The 23,084-nt window shown below is 34.0% G+C and overlaps 1 long non-coding RNA gene and 1 other non-coding gene across 2 annotated transcripts; one reads left to right on the top strand and one right to left on the bottom strand.

The window, feature by feature from the left end:
* Positions 1-10,926: 10,926 nt before the first annotated feature.
* Positions 10,927-14,569, top strand: LOC107841001. Its single transcript, XR_007044620.1, has 3 exons — positions 10,927-12,813; positions 12,926-12,957; positions 13,038-14,569. It is a non-coding gene; the product is annotated as an uncharacterized LOC107841001 (transcript).
* On the bottom strand, positions 12,981-14,783 carry LOC124887248. Its single transcript, XR_007044621.1, has 2 exons — positions 14,432-14,783; positions 12,981-13,774 (listed from the first exon to the last, which is right to left on the bottom strand). It is a non-coding gene; the product is annotated as an uncharacterized LOC124887248 (long non-coding RNA).
* Positions 14,784-23,084: the final 8,301 nt, after the last annotated feature.

Below are 23,084 nucleotides of genomic sequence, written 5' to 3'. Positions count from 1 at the left end.
GAAATATGAATTCAGAAGTTTAGTGGCCTAAAAGTGGAGATGGTAAACTGATTGAAGTATGTAACTAAAGTCATTTATCCATTAACTGAGTGATGAGATGAAATGTCCTTACGTATTGGTCAAGGTGTAAATTTTATGGTTGCTAGTAGAGCAAGGATTTTTAGATACGAGTACTTAGAAGTATACTTGAACTAGGATGCAAGTTAGGATGACATGCGATGGTGTTAGTAAAGATTAAGTCTATGTTGTGAACAGGAGGATAGAGTGGTCAAGAATTGACAAATTTAGGCTACCCCTTGTGTTTTAAAGAGAATACCCCCCACTTGTTTTAGAGCTATGAATGTAGTTTAGGCAGGTCATTGAATAAGTAGTAGGTGTGTGTGAAAAAAATACACGGATAGATTGCAACTAAATAGGTTGTGAGACGAGATTAAAAATTTACTATTCCGTCATGAGCCCTCAATAACCAAGTGTTAATTGATTATCTTTGGTAGCAATAATTCTAAGTAGTATAAGTGGGTGAGTGTTGCTATCTATGTTTAGTACTAGACCGTAAAGCTTGACCTTAGATGATTGTCGTGGTAAGAAGAAGGGTAGCATGAGGGTGATAATGTTAGTTAGGATTTGATACAGTGGGCTTGACATAACGTATGCTAGAAATTAATATGTCAACTTGTGAAAAGTGTGAAAAAGTAAGTGTGATATATGCGGGATCTACATGAATAAGTGAATGAAGGCAAAAACATTGGATGATGAGGAAATCTTAAGAATTATAAGGGAAGATGTGTGCTCCAGAAGAGATATATATCTTAGATGAGATTCTAAGCTCCTAAGTGTGGTGCATTCCTAGTTTATTATTCATGATATTGTGTAAGGTGGAGAGATTCCAGGTATGAATTATATGGTAATCCTACGGTCTGAATCAGGGGATTATAAATAAGATAGTATAATGTTGAGTCTCTTAATATAAGTTTTAACTAGTATAGTACCCGTGTGATGCTCGGATAATGTGCGTATTTGTTATAAAACTTTCAGAATGTTGTTACTTGGAAAATAAAAATTCAAAATGTATAATATAAATGATTTACTTTTAAAATTTGATATTATATTTAAGTATATATATATATAACTCTAGGTACAAAGAGATAGTTAGAGACGAAACTATATATATATATATATATATAAAGCCCCGTGTTTTGGGCTAGAAGGAAAACCATCATTTCAATGCGTAGATGATTCAAAATCCATAAATCCTATGAAAATTTTTCATGTTAATCAAGTATGTAGTGTGGTAACCTATTTGAGCATGAATTGAGATCATAAAGGTCCCCTAACTCAAGGTCAAGTTGAAAGCTTTCCTATCGTTCGATTTTTAGTGAGCGTCGAAACTTGAGTCAACTTCAATTGACCATAGCTCCTTGTATATAATGAACTGGGTGGCCTACTATATATCAAATTAAATGTCTTCGAATTAGCTTTCCATCGTTGCCAAATTCGCCTAAAACGGACACTTAGTGAAGAAGTTACAGCATTTTTAGTGTTGTCATTCCCGATTGACTGGCCACCACGTCGCGTTAAATCGACATTTGTCAATTCCAGTAGCTCACTGCGATTTCCAGCTCATTGCGGTGAAGCCTTTTATGGTGTTCCATTCCTAGATTTTAAATTCCAAGGTCAAACTAGACATTTTCCATGGCCCCAAACCCATCCAAACACGGGATTTAATCCCAAATACATCTAAATACATACACTTTCACCAAAATTCATCAAGAATGCTCTCTAGGGTTTCAAACAAGAATCCAAAATAATTCAAGATTCAACCGTGACTTTTGAAGATAATTAGAGATTTGGAATCCCCAATCCATAATCCATAATCTTCAAGAATCATTAATTATTCTCCGAAATAGAGGTACGCAGGGTTTTCCTAACATCTCATAGGCATAGAAATCATGATTTTAAGAAAGAGGTTTTCAGATTTATGAATACATTCATGTTTTAGAAATCTTGACGGTATTGTTTTGGTCTTTTGATCTTCCCCCGCATTGATTCAAAATTGTATATATACGTATGCTTGTGATTTAAGGTTGATGATTTAATTGAGAGCATGACTTATGTAAAATCCTTCTCTTGTTTTGATTTTCCTTTACTTATCATATGCTATATATGTTTTGAATGCATCCTTGAAAAGCATGATTTAAAATGTCTTGAATTGTATTATGATTGGATTAAGATTTGGATTTTAAAAGAAAGGGTAGTTGTGTTGATAAATGTTGAAAATACTCATATAAGGAAAGAGTGCATGATTTTTCCAAAAGCAAATGACCACCATATGTTTAAAGGATTTTTGCATAGTTTTAATTTATGCGTCAGAACATAAAATCTCTTGTACTATTTGCTTGTTTGGGTGGTCTGAACTATGATTCAATGAAAGATCATGCTTATTATAATATTGATACGCCCAAATTACACCTCTCTTACGAGAGAGTAAGCGGTCGCTGTCAAATGTAGAACCCTGCCAGGTTGGGTGTCGAATCCCACAGGGAATACTGTGATACTAAATATTGCAGTTGTTACTGGACTATGGTCAGAGGTTCCTGAATGGGGGGTTTTAGTTTAAATTTGAAATGATAGTTACAATATAACAATGAATCAATATGTGTATTAATATTTGATCACAAAGAATGACAAGTTAGGGTTATGTCCACCTTGTAGCTTTTACTTCTCTATTAACTATGAGTAATAAGGATTTATACATGCATGCACTTATAGAGAGATGTATTCTAATTCTAAATCCAAGTGTTTCTCAACCATCACGGATTTATTCACCTTAGTTCTCTCGAATCCAAAGTGTACAACCAATCATAAGAACTCTCCAAGTAGTTAATTTTGCTAAGGCTTTAACGTGTAAAATAGAGGTTGAAAACCCTATTTTCTTGTCACTACTCTCTTTTTCAAACAGTAACTTTTCTATCGAACAAGTTATTGCTATAATGACACATTCCCTATGTTTGCAACCACGAGAATTCAATCATAACGAAGAGAGTAATGATATAAGTGGATTAACACATCATAAATTCAAAAATCCATAGCAATAGAGAATATACTACAAGGTTTCCATAACCTTAACAAATAAACTTAGCTACTCATGAATAAAACGAAAATCATAATAGAAATATTCATCATACCAAAACTTAGAACGATCTTGGTGGAGAAGATGAATAGCGAAAATAAGAGAGAAAAACATTTCTCTCTCTCCTCAAGCTAAGCTGCTTTCTCTTGTTTTCAAAATAATACAGAATGTGAACCTCAATAAAAATTCAGCAACATGTCTTTTAATAACCTTCTATCTCATAATTTCCTTCTAAGTTCTCAACTTATTATAAATGGCAAATTTGTCCGGGAGAAAGTTTCCATGCATCACATTTGGTTCAGATTGTAGTTTCTAGGTGCCACATTTGGTCCAGGTTGCTACTCTCTCTTGTGTCATATTCCATCCGCATTCCATAGTCCCATAATGTCTTCATCTACCTTATTAATACCTGAAATCATGCTAATCACATCGGTTAGCTCAATTACATAGAAGTAGAGTAAAAACATAATAAACTAGGCACTTTGTTCTCTAAACATAGCTAAAATATGGATAAATTATGGCGCTTAGGCGTATAAATACACCAAAGATCACCACCCCACAGTTAAAGCTTTGTTCGTCCTCGAACAACATATCTATTTATACATATTACACAAGCCTTAGCACCATAAAGAAAGACAAGATGCTCAAATAGGCTCACACAACAATTATGAACATGAAGTAGATTCAGGAATTATTACTAGAGAAAACCTACCCTCAAGAATAGATGCATTAAGTTGACGATTTCTTGCATATCATTTAAGCATAGAAATCATATAAATTACCTAACCTTCATCAACCATGTGTCCTCACAACAAGAAAGTTACCCATAATCACTCACAATTATGCAATTTCTAAAAAAATGGGTACAAGAGTCAAGTTGCTCTCACTCTCACAAAGAATTCTCAAATTACATCTGATGACCATATGCTTGCCCTAAGTGTAATACTCCACTAATATTAGAATGATAAGATTAGGATCATATAGGTATTTTACGGGTTGTAATGCAGGCTAAAGGATGGGTAGGAACTATTTTTGCCATAAATAGTGACTATCTTCCCTAAGCACTTTAATACACTACATTATGCAATTAAGACCAATCTACAACAACCTATTTCCACTTCTGCTATTTTCATAAATTTGCTTTTCACCCCAACTTGTTAAGCTTAATTACTAACACCATGGTAGAAGTATGCAACCCTTTCAAATATTTTTTTGTATTGCACCCTTTTCACGTTACACACCCCTATAATAGCCACCCTCAACTTAAGCAATTTGCCTTAGTTGAGGTGCACAATATCCAAGAAGGACCAGGGCCAAAACAGGTTCATTATAACATGTCTGGGATAAAATTTTGAACTTTTTCAACAATTTTAGCTACTCCCAACCACATCAATTGCTCACGCCAATAACTAGACTTTGGGGGATCAATTTCACCTTTTTCCCCTTATTGTCAAACTCCTAACTCACATTGATTTTACATTAAAGCGCTTAGGAGCTTTGGGATCAAATTACGGTCTATTAAAGAACGGATAGGCTACATATGAGGCTAACAAAAGAACAAGCTAAAGGCTCAATGGGGCTAGCTAAGATAATGTACAAAGGTAGGTCAAAAGAAGGTATGAACAATGGCTATCAAAGAAATGCCTAAATCATCTCCTAAACTCACAATCTTTATTTCGCTTTACACACACACCAAGCAAGTTCTAGCATCAGTTTCAATAAGGAATATACAACAGTCTTACACACTCATGGCACATGACCAACTTAATTAGGAGCATTATAGATTCTCGATCCAACAATTACATGAATTCAACTAAAACCAACAATTACAACAAGAGTCACAACTAGAGCCTAGGTGTTTCAAATGTAATGATCCATCACATACTTATGTTATAATGTCATGTGACCCACAAAAACATTTACATGCAATTAAATGACTAATTTTCTATTGAGACGGTCGTCATCCATCCATCATTGAGAAAAGCACCTAATTATGAATAAATAACTACCAAAATGAAGTAAACAAAATAACTAGAATGTCTTAGATTATGAACCACCATTGCATAGAGTATCGAATAATATTTCCAACGATATGTGGATCATCCAAAACGGACACCCGAGCGACGAGTTATGAATATGTCGATTGAACCGTGAATAGTAGTGAACATTAAAACGTGCAGGAAAAAGTACTGAGGCCTGGCATATTTTTTTTCCAACTTTAAATAATCATAACTCCTTGTACATAATGATCTGGTTGATCTACTATATATCATCGAAAAGATCTATGAGTCCTCTTTCCAATGAAATTAGTTTCATCCAATTTTTCTATCGAAGCAAAAAGTTATGGTTGATCTGCTTCAGCCTATCAAAAGCAAATTTTTGGTACTTCAAACGATCAAAACTCCTCGTACACAATGATGTGGGTGAGATACTATATATTAATGAAAATATATGAGAGTCCTCTTTCTAATGAAATTAGTTTCATCCAATTTGGATATCGGAGTAAAACGTTATGGTTGATCTACTTCAGACTATCAAAATAGTCCATCAAAGGACAGATTCGAGAATTCTTTGATTTTTACGGGCATTTTGGTCATTCCCCCTCACCCAAAATCCGTCCAAACCCTATATTAAAGCCTATTAGAAGCATTATATGTTATATTTCATCAAATTCCCTCAAAAATAAAACCCTAAGCTCTTACATCCAACTTCAAGAACCTCCAAAGTTCACCATTAATTCTGCAAATTTATTCAACATTCCAAGTTCCTAGTTCAAGAACTTCAAGAACCTCTAAAGTTCACCATTAATTCTGCAAATTTATTCAAGATTCCAAGTTCCTAGTTCAAGAACTCCAAGAACCATCATTCAAAGGCACGATTAACATCTCAAAAACGAGTATCGATCTAAAGTTCATCATTCAAGGTATGTGGGGTTTCTCAACAAGAACTCTCTTTCATTCTTGTGCCCAAAAGTAATTTTCTTTACAAAGACATGATTTTTATTTGATTTTTATGAATTTGAAGCATGAACCCATATCTTATGATGATTATTATGAAATCTTGATGTTTATGATTTTGAAAGATGAATTTACATGTGTGGAGATATAAAGCATGAATCTTGAACGATAATTATCATGATTTTGATATTTGGGTCATGAATCCCCATCGAAAATTGTGTTTTTTTAAGAAAGTGTGTGTTATAAGCACGTTGATGTTGAATATTTGAGATATTTTGAATGATTTGATATTTTGGTCTTAATGGAGTTATTTTGAACTCGAGCGTGAAAAAAATCCACAATGTGGTTGATTTTGATAGATGGGAAGCATGATGGCTCCTGATGTATATTTATATATTATTGAAATTGTTTTGTTGTGCATTGTCTTTGAAATGATCTGAGCTAAGTTCGGGAGAAATCTTTAGCACCGAGTGGAAGGTATAAAGAGACCTTACTTTTCTAGAACTACGTGCCCCCGTAGGAGTGAGCATGAGGCTAATTTATATAGTGATCACTAGTTTGTGTGGATTTGATATCGATAGATCACTAGTTTGTGTGGATTTGATATCGATAGTCCTACTCCGATGGCAAGGATAGGATGGATCTCCCCAACGTGGGTTGTACGTTGGATCCATGTAGCTCATATGGTTTATGTCGGTTATAGGATCTCCAGTGTGTGTGTGTTTCCTTGTGTCTATGGTGAATGGTGAAGTGATTTGGAAGTAGAATTGTGAAAGTTAGTCTTTCGAAAGATTTAAATGATATTTACATTATGAGAATTGATATTCTTGATGAATTGAAAGTGATTGACAAATTATATGATGACTCATGTGTTATTGTACTTATTTCGTCCTCTCATGATTATGATGATTTTCTTCGGGCTATGTGAGTCTTTCATACATCCTGCATATTTCTTATAAATATTTATGATGATGATGTTTATACAACTGCATACACCCCTATATACTCGGTTCCTTTCCATGGTACTGACCCACATCTTCGAATGTGGGCTGCATTTTCTCGGAATGTAGGTTCAGGTGCTCAGTTCCAGGTTCGACAGTGATTCTTCGGGCACGCTGTTCTACATCCTCTGTTATGGTGAGTCCTCATGTTTCGAGGACGTGATGTCTGATGTTGGTTTCACAAAATTATTTACATTTGATAACTTAGTATGAGTCAGTTGGGGCATGTCTCAATAGATCGCTGGTTTTATTGATTTTCTTAGAGGCTTGTCAGACTAGTATAGATGTTGGGAGTTGACTAATAAGTCATATTTTGTTATCTTTTTGAAATTCTTTTATTCTTGGATGATGATTACTCTGTTGATATTTGAGGGTTATTTATGAAAACCCCATTGATTTGTGTTGAACTGAATAAAAATGGGTCAAAGGGTTAGTAGCCCCAAGCACCGTGTGACACTCCGGGACCTATTTTCTAAGGCGTTACAATTCCTTAGATAGATGTCTGGTGTAACTAGTGTCCAAGATTCTTTTCTCCCTAACGCTACTATGACTTCTTTAGAAAGAGTGTTGATTGATATACTTCAGCTAAGTATGAGGGTCCAGCATAATTCAGTTTGTATAGCTAGTAATTCATTTTAACAGTCAGATAGACAAGTTACTATGGTTTTCCACCTTTTCACCCAGTTCTACTATCTGAAGTCTTAAGTGTATGACCATCCCAAGAGATAATCTATTTCATCCATGTAAGTTGTGAATTCAGTTCAGTCAAAGCATCATGTTTCCGATTCAGCTACTTAGTCATGACTCGATTCATAAGAGTGTAGAGCATAATTTCAAATGCTTCCAAGTATTTTAGCTCTGGCAGTACAGTAACCTAGTGCTATCTAAGACATGTTGCCTCATGATTTGTACTTGCATAAGTTATCAATTCTCAATTCAATATGTATGATTTGATCATGAACACTTTAAGGGAATCTTAAACTCTCAGCATAAATCAGCTCCTTGAAGTAAGTGAAGTCAAGTCAGCTAAGAATTCAGTTTCATGATATAAGTTTAAATGTTTCAGATCGGTTATATCCTTTCTTACAAGACAAATCAGGTCCGCGTTATTCCATAACTTTAATATTCAGCGTTCCTACCCATCATTCGGGGACAAATGATCCCAAAGGAGAGATATTGTAATGCCCCATGATTTGGGCCAGAAGGAAAACCATCATTTCTATGCGTAGATTATCCAAAAGCCATAAATCCTATGTAAATTTTTCATGTTAATCAATTATGTAGTGTGGTAACCTATTTGAGCATGAATTGAGATCATAAAGGTCCCCTAACTCAAGGTCAAGTTGAAAGCTTTCCTATCGTTCAAGTTTTAGTGAGCGTCGAAACTTGAGTCAACTTTAATTAACTATAGATCCTTGTATATAACGAACTGGGTGGCTTACTATATATCAAATGAAATATGTTCGAATTAGCTTTCTATCTATACCAAATTCTCCTAAAACGGACACTTGGTAAAGAAGTTAGAGCATTTTTAGTGTTAGCGTTCTCGATTGACTGGCCACCGCGTCGCGATGAGCCTTAAATTGACATTTGTCAATTCCAGTAGCTCACTGCATTTTCTAGCACATTGCGGTGAAGCCTTTTACGGTGTTCTAGTCCCGAATTTTAAATTTGAAGGTCAAACTAGACATTTTCCATGGCCCCAAACCCATCCAAAAACGGGATTTAATCCCAAATACACCTAAATACATACACTTTCATCAAAATTCATCAAGAACGCTCTCTAGGATTTCAAACAAGAATCCCAAATAATTCAAAATTCAACCGTGAGTTTTCGAAGATAATTAGAGATTTGGAATCCCCAATCCGTAAGCTTCAAGAATCATTTATTATTCTCTGAAATAGAGGTACGCGGAGTTTTCCTAACATCTCATGGGCATAGAAATCATGATTTTAAGAAAAGGGTTTTCAGATTTATGAATCATTCATGTTTTAGAAATATTGAAGGTATTGTTTTGGTCTTTTGACCTTCCCCACATTGATTCGAAATTGTATATATATGTATTCTTGTGTTTTAAGGTTGATATTTAATTGAGAGCATGCCTTATGTAAAATCCCTCTCTTGTTTTGAATTTCCTTTACTTATCATATGCTATAGATATTTTGAATGCATCCTTGAAAAGCATGGTTCAAAATGTCTTGAATTGTGTTATGGTTGGATTAAGATTTGGAATTCAAAAGAGAGGGTAGTTGTGTTAATAAATGTTGAAAATATTCATATAAGGAAAGAGTGCATGATTTTGCCAAAAGCACATGACCACCATATGTTTAAAGGATTTTTGCATAGTTTTGATTTATGCTTCAGAACATGAAATCTCTTGTACTATCTGCATGTTTGGGTGGTCTGAACTATGTTTTAATGAAACATCAAGCTTATTATAATATGGCTCAGAAATAGGACTTGCAAGTCTTGGCGTAACGACACCAATTCAGATTATGCCATGATAATTTAGAACAGAATAGAATGCATGCTTGAAATCAGACTTTCAGATTTTAAGATTTAGAATGATGTATGTTTAGAAGTGGTTAAAACTGAAAAAAAAAAAGACGTTAGGTGGTTCCCCGAAGGAGGAATGAGTTCAGACAACTCATTGCCCGAAATCGTGATTTGTCGATCGGGTATATTATATTATGCTGGCCTAGTGTCGTGTGGTGTATCAAAAATAGAAACTCCAACCCTTGCGGCACACTTTAGTTGGGGGCTTCTCCGCCGAGTCAATGGCGTATTCCATACAGCCCGTGGGATTTTAGAATTGTAGGAGCGTACCACAAAACTCAGAAATAATACAAAGAACAGACAGTGCATTGACAAGAATGACTTATGATTTTCAGAAAGTGCCCATATGTTTTGAGAATTGTTTATGCATGATGTTTTAAAAAATTGCTCTCCACTATTACACTTATATAAAAGTTTTATTTTGGATTACTTTGCGTACTAGTACATCTGTATTGAGCCCCCTTTTCCCTCCAGGTTCTGAGGCTCAGTTTAGGGGTCCAGAAAAGCAATAGATTTTATCAGACAGAGTTGTAGTGCCCAGTTGGTGAGCCTTCTTTATTCCAGAAGGCCTGTTTACTTTCAAACAACTATTATTAGATATGGTTTTGGTCTACTGGGGGCTTTGTCCCAGTTTCAGACAGTTGTCAGATTTTCATGTAGTAGAAATTTCGCAGATTGAGTCAGATGTAGTTGATTTACAGTTTCCATACTTATAATGACTTCAGAATTGATCATGTTTCTTCAGCAGATTATGTTTCCGCATCTTCTTTTATTATATGAATGTTGTGCATGATTACCAGATAGAGAAGGGCGTTTCGGGCCTTCATGGTTCGGGATGTCCGTCACGGCCAAGTCCTAGTTCGGGTCGTGACAATATATAATTTGTATAAATTATTCAATTTATTATCAATGTTTTCACGTTTTTAGATATTTGAAATGGCAATTCATTATCTATGATTTTGGTTGAAATATAATTCGATATATAGATAATTTAATATTATATTATTTATGAATATTATATTATAAATTAAATGACAACCAAATCGTTAAGAATTAATAAATAGATAAAATAAATTATTAAATTATTAATATGATTATTGGTTTACCATACTAAAAATTTAAAATGATTAAACTTACCAAAAATTCATAAAATCAAGATAAATCAACTTATGCAAATGTTTAGGCGCATGTAGTTTCAAGCAATATACTACCATTAATATTAAGTACTAATAAATTTAATACAAATACATTTTATATTTGCTTAATCAACTGACTTTATTAAATAAAAATATGGTCCAAACTATTAATAAACATTCAACCCATAAATATCAGCCCAAAAGTAAATTAAAATAATGATCTGACCCATTACATGACATTCCATGTTAAAAAAATAAAATAAAATAAAATATACATGGATGGATCTAGAATAGGAAACATTTTGTTATTTGTTTTTCTTTGTCTGAACAATTACCTGCATCTTTAGTTTTTTTCAATGTTGATTAAAAAATGGCAGATTCTTGTTCCTATTAATTTCCTTTTCCATTTTTAAAGTAAAATTTCTTCTTCTTTAATTATATAGAGTTAGCATCCTCTTCCAAATTTTCTCATTTGGTGATTTAACTTGATTTTATGGATTTAATTTGTAACATCCTTATTCATATCTGCTGATTGTATCAAAATCTCATTACTGTCTTCATTCACAACTCGGTAATATTTTAATTTTTAAGGTAAAAAACTAAGCTCAAATATGTTTTTTCATTATGAAATCGAAATGGGTCCCTGTAATTTGTCATTTTTGCAATATTTTCAATTAACATTTTCTACCTTATTATTTGTTTTCGTTTCTGATTTGAACATGCAAATGAGATCTGAGCTTGATGCAGCTGATAATAATCATTATAAGCCGGGACGACATGGTTAAGTTACCAAAATTTGTTGTTTATACTTATTCTTCAGGCATGTGTTATACTTTTCTATTGATGTAAGGATGAATCTATGGTAGATATTATGTATTTTATGTCCAAATTGGTCTAATCTGCTATAAAACTGGGGTTTGATTTGTTGGTAGTTTGTGACTTTCAGTGTCTTGATTAGATTGGTAAGCATCCATGTTGATTTGTTTTTGCATGTGGTGGTGTATCTACTGAAAATAGTAGAATTGATCTGCAAAACTTTCTAAAATTGTGTTTTTATCTCGAACAAAACAGTAGTATTATATTTTATATTTTTATATCAATTATACTCTGATTTTGGAAATGGTTTTGAATGACAATTCATAGTATCATTTATAGTGCTGTTATACTCGAGTTTTGCAATTAACCTTGAGATTTATTCAAGATTTATTAATGTAAAATTTTTGTTTCTTGTCAATCGGATTCTGTTACTATCTCTACTTTCTTTTACCTAAATTATGTACTATTGTGTTGTAATTTCTTTTCTATTAATATCAGCTGCTTTGCATACTTATCTGATGTTTTTTGTACTCCTTACACTTTCTCAAAATTGCTTATGGATGTTTTGCTTGAGCTGAGGGTCTACTACTGGAAAAAAACTCACAACCTCTGTGATAGGGGTAAAGATTGCATACACTCTACCTTATTGAGACTCCATTTTGTAGGACTAATCTATGTATGAAGTTGTTGTCGTAGATGCTTGTTGCCGCTGTATTCCCATTTTTGATGATTATTATGTGTGATTCAAATCGGAGTGCTTATTTGTTCTAAGTTGTTGGAAAAACAAATGAGATTGAAAGTGGATGTGGACATAATATTATGTCTCATGGCTTATTAGTTTCAATATTTCACATGCATTAATGGCTTATATTACTGCTGCTTGTATATATATAGATATAGTTGTTGATATCATCACTTCATTTCATCGATTTGTTAAGAATGATATGATGACTGGTCTGAAATATCCCATGAAAGATAAAACAGTCACAGCGTCGTCCATTCATGCGAGTATTCCTTTTCTACAATACGATTGCCTGAGACAATGAATTAGGAGTGTGAATGGGGTGTTGATTATACGGTGCTTGCACTTTTCAAAGATGTGGTGTATCACTGGTGTGTTTTTCTTAATCATTGGCACTGTAATTTGGATTTTGGAACAAAGATTAAATGATGATTTTCGTGGACCTCCAAGTAAACAGCTTGTCTCTGTTTTATGGTGAGTTGGAAAAACATTATCTACTTAATTAGCATATATTTACTTGATGAAAGAGGCTGTCATGTATTCTCCACAGATTTTTGATCATTTCTTGTGTAAAACTCTTTTGCAGGTTCAACTTTTCAACTCTCTTTACTGCCCAGAGTAAGTAACTTATGCTGGTCAAGTTGCTTCTATGCTACACTTGAATGAGCTTCTATAACAAAGAACAATTTTGTATACAGGAGAAAACACTGTCAGCACCCTTGGCCGCATTGTCCTACTTATATGGCTATTTTGTGTTTTTGACAGTAAATTCAAGCTACACTGCCAGTCTCACATCAATTCTTACCGTGCAGAAACTTTCTTCACCAATTACAGGAATTGAAGTTTCGTAAATACAAAGGAACCTAACGGTTATCAGTTGGGTTCATTTTCTCATAATTATCTGATTCAAGAACTGCTCATTGATGAATCTAGACTTGTTCCTCTTAATCTGCCTGGAGATTATGCTAGAGCTTTAAAAGATGGTCCTGGCCATGGTGGTGTTGCAGCAATAGTAGATGACCGTGCATATGTGGAGTTTTTCCTTTCAACGCGTTGCCAATTCAGTATTCTGGGTCAAGAATTCAAAAAAAATGGAAGGGGGTTTGTAAGTAGCTCTCTGTCAACTTCACCTTTCTGCTTTTACATGTCTCGACTTTCCCTTTATTATACATGTGAACCTGCCTTTGTGAATTTATCTCACTCTGTGATGAATTGACCATATTATTAGCTATCAATATTAACAACATAAAGAGATGATGAAATCGTGAATCCTGTGAATTCAAGTTTAGAAAAATTGATAATGCATGAGAAGTCTGTGCATCTAACACTTGCAAATCTGACAAGAAAAGTCTTTTTTCTACTGATGCATGGTTTTCTCCTTTGCTCCTTGTGATAAGGAATGATTCTGCTTGGAAAATGCTGACTAAACATGCTCCTGAAGGTGAATCATACTACTATTAGCTCAATATATAAAAAGAGACTGAAAATTTGGAAGTATAATTATTAAAATAATTGAATAAAATGTACAAAGAGAATAATCAAATAGGATAAACAGTCATAAAGAACTTACGTAAAATCTAACTTTATCCTATGTTGGATTACGGGTATGGGTCACCCATGTGGACCGACTCGACCTGACCCGACCAACCCGACCTGTTTCTTATCAGGAAAATAAGATTATTACATAATCTTAATTCAAAAGAAAAAGAGGGGAGCAGTTGTAACCGTTCCCGCTCCAAAAGATCTCATATATGATCTTAATTCTTCTTCTCTTTTCTGATAAGTGCAAGAGAGAAAATACAGAGAGAAAAATTGGGTCTTGAAAAAATAGAATCAAAATTGACACAACACCAAACAAAAGCATTTAGTTCGTGAAATATCATTCCGTTTCCACAAGAAACGTAATCGACTTAGAGCAAAATCTTTTCGGAAGCAAAAACTACGATCCGCTGCAAATTTTAAGGTACACAACTTATTGTTTTGCTCCAAAATTACTTTCAATGGTATCAGAGTCAGGTTAAATTGCTCCGATTTACATGATTTTGATGTTGAGTTTAAGTTTAACTCTTCTTATAATTGAAAATGGACATACCTATAAGAGATCAATGTAGTCCAGAACGTAATCACAATTTTGAACCACGGATTTTGGTGCTGATCTTTTTCCTTCGTTTGATGACATAACTCTGTTAATTCTGTGAAATAAAAAAAAAAAATAAAGGAGAAGGAGTAGCATAACAAGATCTATAATAGATCTGTGCAAAAAGGAATTTCTATATCCTTCAATTTTTTTTGAGAAATAATTAAAAGTTCTGTTTGTTTGTGAATGATAAAGAATTGTCAAGGATGAGGCGATTTATATTTTTTTGCAAAAGAGGGTGTAAAACTATTCCTTCTTTCCTTGAAATAACGAATGTTAAATGAAATTGCGAAGTGATGTACAACTTGTAAAAGTACACTATGTAGTGCTCTTAAATAATTTTTTAAAATAATAATGAAGGCGTAATATCCGTGTAAAGAAATTGGATTGTTCTTTGCCTTACTTTTGACTTTGTCAAATTGGTGATAAAAACAGTAAATGCTTTTTTCTAGAAAAGGGTGCATAATAGAAAAAAAAAAAGTGCTATTAAATTAGCACTGTATTTTAAATTTTCACTGATATTTTCTCTACTGTTTCATTTTAATTATTTAAGAACTGATGCTTATAATTATTAAATGAACTTGTTATAATATTAGTGAAAATATTTTTTGTTTGTCATCTTAGATCATTATTCATTAATGTGAATTAAATAATAAGTGGTTGAATTAGACTTGATATTATTCTTGTCCTAATTAGTCCATAATTTTATTCTATAATAGATTTTGCCTTCTACGATAAATTGTAGCATAAGAGGTTACATTGAGTGGTTCAACCATTCTTAATGTTTCTTGGTTCCTATTTCAGAAATGGATGAACGGGGACAAACTCGAATCACTCCAAGTTGGAGTTAACGATATCGAGCAAAGAGACAAGGTAGAAGAGAACGTCGTCGAAGGGCATGTTTTTGAGGTCGAGAGATCATACGAAATGGTGTCCCCATAGCGACACAAAATCTGTTACGAAATGAAAGGGCTATACGAAGGGAAAGAGAGAAGAAGATGAAAGAGTTCAAGTCAATTAAGATGTCACCTAATGGCTCAATTGCTAGTTTTATTCAGTTTGAATTAAAACGTGTAGAACTAGAAAATCATGTAGAAATCTCAGATTTGGAAGCATTGGCTATTTTAGTAAATTCTCTTCGTGATTCATGGGGTGAGAGATTAATTAATGTTTACCACGAGATTTGGTCTAGCGAACCTTTTTGGGTGTATATAAGTCGTCTCGAATTTTTATGGGATGACTTTTATCTTTAGATTGACTTGTAACATGAAGTTATTATAAATTTTATTTTATATATATATATATATATTAAGTTGTTTATCTCCTTTTATATGAATTTCATTCATTTGTTTGAGTTTTAAACGACTTAATTGTAAGCTATCATTATAATGCACATTAAGAAATCAATTTCTAATTTTGGTTAAGTGTTTAGTTAGTATATGATGATTGGATTTTAAAGTATCTTTTCGATTATACACTAAACATGAAACCTTTATGTGAAATGATTTGCTTGAATGTGTAATTGCATAAATAATTGATAATATACTTGCGTAATTGTCTTTTAATAACAGACATGGCATCTGAAAGCATAATTATTCACTTGAACAAAGGAGAAAAACTTAATGGAGACAATTTCGACATTTGGAATCGTAAGATGTGGTGTGTACTTGAAGAGTAAAATGCTCTCGAAGGTATTAACCATGTCTTAAGTCTACCAGAACAGGGCAATACTGCACAATACAGGAGAGACCTTGAAGTTTATAAGGCTTGGAAAAAGGTTGATTCCATTGCACGTGGAATCATAGTAAGTTCTATGGTTGATGACCTCATACACGAGTGTGAGGAATTTCCTACTGCCAATGCCATATGGGCATACTTGCGAGGAACATATTGGGTACTTCTATTACCCGCTCGAGACAACTGACTATCAAATTTGACACTTACAAGAAGCGTCATGATCGAAGCATCAAACAACACCTTAGGGTGATGTCTAATATGATCACTCAACTCAAAAGTGCTGGTCATGTTCTCTCGGATGAGCAGCAGGTTCAGACAGTGATCCGATCTCTTCCCAATATTTGGGAACACCTGACGGTCAACTTAACCCACTATGACAATATCAAAACTTTTTCTGATGTTGCACGTCATGTTGAACTTGAAGATGAGCGGCTTGGTGCTGCTAAAGATGTTTCTAATGCCTTTATGGCTTGAATCAAGTGGTAAGGACTCTTCAGGATTCAAGCATAAGAAGAAGTGGAAAAAGAACGGGAAAGGTAAAGAGACCAAAGAAGGACCCTCTAAGAAAAAGAACAAGCCAAACTTCAAGAAGAAGAAAATTTTTTTTAAGAAGAAAGACAAGAGCAAGATGAAGTGCTACAATTGCCAAAATCTAGGGCATTTTGCTTGTGAAGGTCCTGAAGGGAAAAAGGTAGCATTTCTAAACGCATCTCTAAGTGCTACATATGTTTCTAGCACTGTTTTATTAACTGAATCTTATCCTATGTGGATTGTAGACTCAGGAGCCACCGACCATGTGAGTCGAAAGCGAGAAACGTTTCGTGTTTCACCTGGATCAAGGTGGATATATGTAGAAAATAATGCAAGACTTGAAGTCAAAGGGATTGACACTTGCAAAGTAGATTTGCATGAAGGCCGGTCTTTAATGTTGCATGACGTCCTATATGCTCCAAAAATTCGACGAAACTTAGTGTCTGTGTTTGTTCTCTTAGATGTTGGTTTTAATTTGTTCTTTAGTCGTAATTATGTAAGAATTACTCTAGATAATGTTTTTTTTTATGGTTTTGGACATCACCATGACCGCTTTATTGTTTTAGATTGTAATCCTTCAACTTATGACTATTATGTTGACCGTTGTGTAATGTCATGTTATTCTAGTAATAATGATGTTGATATAATTACATGACATGCTAGATTGGGTCACATAGGGCAAGACCAAATGAATATATTGGCAAAGGAAGGACATCTAGGTTCTTTCTCCAAAATTGAAATGCCAACTTGTCAAAATTGTCTTGCTGAAAAGATTACACGTAAACCATTTGGGAAGGCTAAAAGAGCCAAATTCCCATTGCAATTATTCCATTCTGATATCTATGGTCCAATGAATGTGAGAGCAAGGACTGGTGCTTCATATTTCATTACATTCCTTGATGATTTTACGCATTTTGGTTATGTTTATTTGATATCTCATAAATCAGAAGCACTTGAATGCTTCAAAAGATATATGAATGAAGTTGACAATCAATTAGACAAAAGTATAAAGACATTAAGAACCGATAGAGGACGTGAATATCTGTCAAAATAGTTTGAAGAACTGTGTATTGAAAAAGGCATTGTCAGATAGTTGACTACTCCTTATACACCTCAACAAAATGGTGTAGCTGAAAGGAGGAATAAAACATTGTTGGATATGACAAGGTCCATGATGGCACATGCAAATTTACCCATCTCCTTCTAGGGAGATACGTTATTAACTATGGCATACATATTGAATAAAGTGCCTTCTAAATCAGTATCTTCTACTCCTTATGAACTATGGACTGGTAATAAATCAAACGTTAATGATCTACGACCTTGGGGTTGTGCTTCTTATATTAAAGATCGTTTTGGTAAGTTTGAAAAACTAAGTCCAAAAGGAAAGAAATGTATCTTTATAGGATACTCTGAACAATCCAAAGGATATGTGTTCATTGGTGAATTGGAAGATGGAAGTACTACTAAAATTGAATCACGAGATGTCACATTCCTGGAAAATTATTTTTTCAAAAAGGAATGAAAGTAAGGAAAATGAGCCTTTTTACGAAATGTTGAATTCAGATAACCAAAATAATGTCGCAGGACATGCTTGATAATTCAATTGATCAAGAAATGATTCCTGGTCTATGTGGGAGTTCTGCATCCCAAAATCCTATTGAGGAATCTGAACTTCAATTACGTAAGAGTACAAGAAAAGGTGTGCCTAAACGATCTTATGAGATTGAGGATTACGTATTTCTGGTATCTCCCACAGAATTAGATAAATCTAATTATATGACTGAGGCTTTATCGAGTCCTGAAAAAGATGAATGGATAAAAGCGATGAAAGCAGAATTAGAGTCCATGAAAACCAATAAAGTCTGGGATCTAGTTGACCTTCCTTCTGGAGGTAAAGCTATTGGGAACAAATGGATTCTCAAAGTCAAACGCAAATTAGATGGGTCAATAGAAAGGCATAAAACACGATTGGTGGCAAAAGGTTTTACTCAAGAAGCTGGAATAGATTATGAGGAAACTTTTTCACCATTTGTGAAGTTTACCTCAATTCGATTGTTTTTAGCTGTAGTTGCACGTTTAGATTTAGAATTACATCAAATGGACGTGAATACCACTTTTCTAAATAGAGAACTAAAAGAGGAAATCTACATGGAACAACCTGTAGGTTTTCTTGTTAAAGGCCAAGAAAAGAAGGTTTGTAAATTAAACAGATCTATATATGGCCTTAAGCAGTCTTCAAAGCAGTGGTACCTGAGATTTCATAAGGAAGTGATTTCATTTGATTTCACTATGATCAATGAAGACCATTGCATCGATGTGAAAAAGTCCAATGAAATGTTTGTGATTCTTTCACTTTACGTGGATGATATTTTATTAGCTGAAAATAATTTGGAGTATGTAAAAACTGTTAAGTCATATCTTTTAAAGTCATTTGACATGAAAGATATGGGTGAAGCAGACTATATATTGGGTGTTAAAATCCAAAGAGACTGTTCCAATTTTTTTTTAAGTTTATCTCAAAAGACATACATAATGAAAATTTTGGAACGTTTTCAAATGAATAATTGCAAATCCATGGATACTCCTATAGCAAAAGGTGAAATTTTAAGCCTTGAAATGTGTCGAAAGACTGAAAAAGAAAAATAAGACATGTATCGACTACTATATTCCAGTGCAGTTGGGAGTTTAATGTACGCTATGATGTGTACCCACCCAGATATTTGTTATACCGTAGGTCTAATTAGCAGGTATCAATCTAATCCAGGAAGAGATCATTGGAAAGCAATAAAGAGAATCTTTCGATACTTGAAGGGAACTGCTGATTATTTACTATGCAATAGTGGATCCGATTTATCCATAAGAGGTTATACAGATGTTGATTGGGCTGGTGACCAGTATGATAGAAAATCAACTTCCGGTTATGCCTTCTTGCTAATAGGTGGTGCAATTTCGTGGAAAAGTAAGAAAAAAACTTGCACAGCCCTATCAACTATGGAATCAAAATTTGTGGCTTGTACATCTGAAGTACAAGAAGCAGTTTGGTTGAAGAGATTCTTTGAGCATTTGAACTTCGCAAAGAATTCTAAGGGTCCCATGATTTTATATTGTGACAGTCAAGCGGCTATTGCATATATGAAGAATCCTAAATATCACAGCAAGACCTAACACATTGATATTAAGTATAACTTTATAAAAGACATAGTAGCGAGTGGAGAAATAATTTTACAATACATTCCTACACGAGAAATAATAGCTGATCCATTTACTAAGGTTATATCTAGAGACTTGTTTGAGAAACATGTTATGTCTCTAGGATTACGTAGGATATGATTATGTTTATGTATTGTAGATGACTTGATTATAATTATTATGAATATAAGAGTCTTTGCAAAAAGTGTTTTATTAATATAGTGTGTTGAACAAGTTGCGAGATTGGCTCTCACACGAGCAATCACCTCTTATGTCGAGGAACGTGAAGAGAAAAGTTCCACCATAGGATAATGACTTGTTTTGTAAAGCTATATTTGAGTTTCTGTAATAATATGGATTTGAGGATTATTAAAGAAAGAAACTCAGGTTAGACATTTAGAGGTATCTAGACCTAGATTTGTACGATGTTGAATAACTAAAAGAATGTGACACACATACCAATAAAAGGTGATAACATTGTAGCATGTTTTTCATACCACGTGTGCTTAGTGACCAATGGGCTAATGATAGAATGAATCCCTGCTTCTTCATTGTGTGAGGCCCTAAAAGTTATTTTAAACTTTTCATTGAAATACCCTTAGATCTTTAACAGTTTCTTGAAGTTTCAGTCAGTGTTGCTACTTTAGCATGTTATTAATAGCCATGAGAGATTCGGCAATGCGGTGCATGTCTAAGAAAGCAGTTGATTTGTAACAGATAAATTAGAGTAGAAAGGGAAGATGATTAAAATGAGTATTTTAACTTATTTACACAAGCCGGCTATTACACTGACCATATAATATTCAAGTGTAATTGTGTATATAAAGTTAATTATGAACTCGAGTTCACCTCTTTAAGAGGATGAGGGATCAGATAAGTAACTACTGAAATAGTGAATGATGTCTCTGGTATTGTGAGTATTAGTATTCTTATATTAGTAGAGAATTCTTTCCACATATGATTGGATTACTAAGTATAGCTTGTAAAACCTTATAGGTAAAGCTCGTAATACTCACAGGTCGCACAAACCATTTGCCATATGAATTGGTGATTTGTTGATGTTGTACTGGTTCAAGTCGTGCCCACCATGTGTGAAGTGGGAGATGTTGGATTACGGGAATGGGTCACCCGTGTGGACCGACCCGACCCGACTCAACTGACCCGACCCAACCCGTTTCTTATCAGGAAAAATGAGATTATTACATAATCTTAATTCAAAAGAAAAGGGGGAAAAGTGTAACCATTCCCGCTCCAAAAGTTCTCATATATGATTTTAATTTGTAATACCCCGAAAAATCCAAACCAATATAAGAGCAATGTACCAAGCTCATGCATAGTATATCATAGTTCTTTTATAGTTTTATGATTAAGTTAGATGTATATTAAGGCTTCAAATAACTCCCATCTATCAGGCGAATCAAAACATTCCTTACCAATTGAATTCTTGAGAAGGATATTGGTATAGTCAACTTAAAATGAGTATATCTCTCATTATACTTATAATTTTTTATATCATCACCTATGAACAGATAGTTAATTGAATTAGTTTTCCAACGATACCAATTTCACCTAAATTTGATATCAGAGCAAAGAGTTATTCCTATTTTACTCCAGCATATCAGGCTAGAAACAGTGTGATGACATTCATGGTAGCTTACCATATTTTTGATGCCCTATCACGAAGGTCGTCAGTGTTAGGAAGAAACTAGCTCCTAAGGGACGACATTCGTGGTAGCTTACCACATTTGTGACACCCTATCACGAAGGTCGTCAGCTTTTAGCAGAAATCAGCTCCTAAGTGACGACATTCGTGGTAGCTTACCACATTTGTGACGCTCTATCATGAAGGTTGTCAGGAAGAATCCAGCTTTTGTGTGACGGGATTTTTGATGGTCTATCACATTTTTGACGCCTTGTCATAAATGTCATCAGGCTTAGGCAGAAACCATCAATTTCAGCTCTTGTGTGGTGACATTTTTGATGCCTTGTCACAAATATCGTCAGGTATGATTTTGAGCAACTGGGAATTTATTTCATAAGGGTATTTTGGTCATTTAATTCACCTTCCACGACTTATAACCCTAAAGAGGTGTAATTTTTTCCATTTTTCATCTGTTAAGCTTCTCAAAAACTTTCTCTTACGTCTCAACCACAAGATTAGGGTTTCCATCAAACTCATCTCTCAAAAGCAAGATTCAAGTATTTTTCTAAGATAATTGAGAATTTAGTTTCCCAAATCCAAGAAATCTCCAGCAAATCATCAAGGTTTCCTTTCTAATGTATGCGTAGTGTTCATCTATGGATCCAATCCGTTCACAGAGCTTAAGAACCAAGTTTTAAATATTATTTTGTAAACTTTTTGTGGTGATATAAGTATGTACATGTTGACGATTGTTGTTTAAGTTTCACTGTGATGTCCAAAGGCGTTTTCATGAAATATATATGTTTGTTAATTGAAAACCATGAACTTTAGGTGGTTTAATATGGTACAAGTATGAAACTCACCTATGCCTTAAAGAATGCATGCAAGGTGTTTGATAAAATGCTTAGGATGCTAGAAATTCATGTTTGTATGGTTCTATGATGTCTAAATGACAAGTCCATGTTAGCTATATACTTCAATATGAATCCCATACTTTTCATGTGTTGCTATTGTGGTGGTATGAAGCTTGTAAGATAATGGAGATATACAATATGTACACGAAATATACCTATGCATTCCCTACAATGTTTAAGATGTTGAATAACTATATGAAATATGATATCCCCTACTTATGATATTATGAATTGTGGACTCAAATCTTATGATCAAGTCTGTCATGTGTGTCAGTTTCCTTCTACCGAGTCCTGGGGGTATTCGTACCCAAAAAAAAAATAGTTGTGTGCTTAGAGCCATGTCATGTTATGATGATACTCTCAGTTAAGACATGATCTATAGAATTCAATCAGTCATGTGACTCAGAAAAACTCATAAATCTCAGTAGTCTTAGTAGTTCTGTAATCTCAGTACTCAGTTTGTAACTTCAGTATTCACAGTCAATCTCAGTAACTTTAGTACTCTCAATCAGTCCTCAGAACTCAGTACATTTTATTAGTCATCAAAATTTAGTAAACTTAGTTTAGCTCCGCTAAACAATACCACTAGTAT

The sequence above is a fragment of the Capsicum annuum genome, chromosome 9, assembly GCF_002878395.1.
Source record: "Capsicum annuum cultivar UCD-10X-F1 chromosome 9, UCD10Xv1.1, whole genome shotgun sequence".
Taxonomy (NCBI): Eukaryota; Viridiplantae; Streptophyta; class Magnoliopsida; order Solanales; family Solanaceae; genus Capsicum; species Capsicum annuum.
Note: the sequence above shows the minus strand (reverse complement) of the source record. Positions and strands in the feature narration are given on the sequence as shown.